Here is a 2,997-nt window from a genome sequence, read left to right as displayed (position 1 = left end):
CGCTAAGATTTCCCTGTCCTGGGACTTTGTTGCCCCTTAAACTCAAATTGTCCTTGAGATTCTGCTCGAGTCCATTCTTTCTGTTTGTTTGTTTTTGAGACAGGGTCTCACTGTGTAGCCCTGGCTGACCTCAAGGTCACAGAGACCTGCCTGCCTGTCTCCCGAGCACAGGGATTAAAGGCGTGAACCACCAATGCCAGTTTGAGTCCATTCTTAAATTTCATTTTAAAGGTGTGTGTGTGTGTGTGTGTGTGTGTGTGTGTGTGTGTGTGTGTGTGTGCGCGTGCGCGTGCATTGTTAACTGCCTGTTGTAAGTATTGTGCTAGGTCCTCAGAAAAAGAAGCAAGTGCTTCTTAATCGCTGAGATACCTCTCTAGCCACAAACCCGAAATTCTTTTATTAATGAGGTTAAGAATTCTAGGAGGCACCCTGATTTCCCTGGTGTCATAGTGGCAGAGGCCTGCAGTCCCAGCACTTAGGAAGTAGATGCAGAAGGACCACAATTTCAAGGCCAGCACAGGCTCTATCTTAACACTCTGTCTGGAAAGAATGGATGAATGAATTCACTTAAGTGATAGTGAAAATAAAGTGATGTCATTTTCCCCTCCATCCAGGTTCTCAGACCTTCTGACTTAAAGGTCTCTGGATTCCAGGTTAAGAATTCTTGCCCTAAACATCTAAGGCATTTTTTTTTTTTTTTTGGTTATCAGATGGTCTTTTATTGAAATATTTTCTCTTGATGCTTTGCAGCCCACAGACTGTGCAGTACCCAGGATCTCTTTAATAGTTCCAGAAAGTTCTCTTGCTAAAGACCTGCGTTGCATCTGTCGGGCAATGTTGACGATCTTGTCGAAAGTGATATTTCCACTGTGTTTAATGTTCTTCTGCTTCTTCCTGTCTCTTGGTGGCTCCTTGAGGGCTTTGATGATCAGAGCAGAGGCAGAGGGCACCACCTCAATCTGGGCCTGTCTGTTCTGGGTGGTCAGCTTCATTGTAATCCTCAGGCCTTTCCAGTCACCAGTTGCCTTGGCAATATCATCACCAACTTTTTTCGGAGACAGACCCAGGGGGCCGATTTTGGGGGCCAAGGTGGATGTGGCGCCGACCTCACCTCCGGTGCATCTCAGGTACACGACTTTGATCTCGTTGGGGTCGAACTTGGGCGGCATGGTGGAGGCGGCTGGTGTCAGATGAACCCGGATTTGGGACGGCCAAAGAAAGTTGCACCGTTGCCTCCTCCGAGCCAAAAACCGAAAGGGGCTTTTTTTATTCTGAAGAGGTGTAAGTGCTGTGTTAAAGTGTAAGCACTGTATTGAAGCTGGCCAGTGCTGCCTAGCTAAAGGGCCTCATGCATCTCAGGCTGGCCTCAAGCTCCTTGAGGATTATCTTGAACTCTTAATTCTCCTCTGCCTCTGAAGTTGTCACAGATGCTGCCAGCATACAGTTTATGGGAACCCAGGGCCTTGTGCACCAGGCAAGTTTTCTGCCAACTGATCAATCCCCCACCCACAAACAGCCCTACGTCTCTGGCAGCTACCTTCCACTTTGCCCGACAGGAAGGGACTAAAGTATTTGTAAGCCCCTTTTCTTCCAGGTTTTATTTTATATTTGTTTATTTGTTTAGTGGGAAAGGTGGCGGTACAAGTGAATGTCAGAGGAAGTAAACAGTGCAGGAAAAAGACAGACTTGTCAGAAGTTTTTCTCCTGTCAGCAGCTCCCAAATAAACACACAGAGGCTTTGATGTTAATTTGCTTGACCAATAGCTCAGGCTTATTTCTAACTAGCTCTTACAACTTAAATTAACCCATTTCTATTAAACTATATTTTGCCATGTGACTTGTACCTCTATCCCATTTTGTGCATCTGGCAGGTGACTCCTCTGACTTCTTCCTTCTTCCTCCTAGCATTCTCAGTTTCATTGTCCCACCTATACTTCCTTACCGGCTAGTGGTCAGACAGTTCTTTTTTAACCAATGACAGTAATACATATGCATGGTGTACAGAAGGATTATTCCACAGCAGGGACAAAATAAGGTGAGAAATAATGCTGAAAAGTTGACTTGGAGACACAGTAGGTCTTACTTCAGAACTGTCCCTGAGGAGATAAGAAATGGGATGATTTACATCTCTGTGTCTGTGGCAGAATCTCATGTAGGTCAGGAGTTCAAACTGACTGTGTAGCTAAGGGTCATCTTGAGATCCTGCTTCTTCACTTTCCACTTTCCAAATGCTGGCATTGTGGGTATGTGCCACCATGGCTGGCTCAGTCAGTCATTATAAGAACGTTGAGAGTGGGAGGTTCAGCAAACTCCCCATACACTCCGGGCTTCCCTATGCACACAGGTAAAGTAACCTAATCAGTGGTCTATTGCTGAGAAGTGTAAAGAGAGATTGCTATTCATTTTCTGGCCACTCAGACCTGAATAATTACACAGAAATTGTATTAATTACAACACTGTTTGACCTATTAGCTCAGGCTTCTTATTAATTAACTTTTATATCTTAAATTAACCCATTTCTATTAATCTGTATATCACCACGAGACTGTGGCCTACCAGTAAAAGTTCTGGGACTTCTGTCTCCTTTGGCAGCTACATGGCATCTCCCTGACTCCGCCTACTCTCTCTATATATCTCTGTTCAGATTTTCCACCTGGCTTTATTCTGCCCTGCCATAGGCCGAAACAGCTTTATCATCAACCAATAAAGCAACACATATACAGAAGAACATCCCACATCTGTGAAGAGACACCATGAGCATGGTAAGTCTTATAAAGAGGGCTTATAATTGGGGCTTGCTTACAGTTTCAGAGGTTTAGTTCACTGTCATCATGTTGGGGAATGTAGCAGTATGAAGACAGGCATGGTACTGAAGCAGTATCTGAGAGTTCTACATTCAGATCCAAAGACAGCAGGAATAGAGTCACTGGGCCTGGCTTAGGGTTTTGAAACCTTAAAACCCTTCCCCAGTAACATACTTCCTCCAACAAGACCACA

General features: G+C 44.7%; 1 pseudogene; it reads right to left on the bottom strand.

Moving 5' to 3' along the window:
- Positions 1-677: 677 nt before the first annotated feature.
- LOC148118889 (large ribosomal subunit protein uL11 pseudogene) lies at positions 678-1,272 on the bottom strand (annotated as a pseudogene).
- Positions 1,273-2,997: the final 1,725 nt, after the last annotated feature.

Source organism: Myodes glareolus, chromosome 19 (genome assembly GCF_982192425.1).
Source record: "Myodes glareolus chromosome 19, mMyoGla1.1, whole genome shotgun sequence".
Lineage (NCBI taxonomy): Eukaryota > Metazoa > Chordata > Mammalia > Rodentia > Cricetidae > Myodes > Myodes glareolus.
This window is presented reverse-complemented; position numbering and strand designations above follow the sequence as displayed.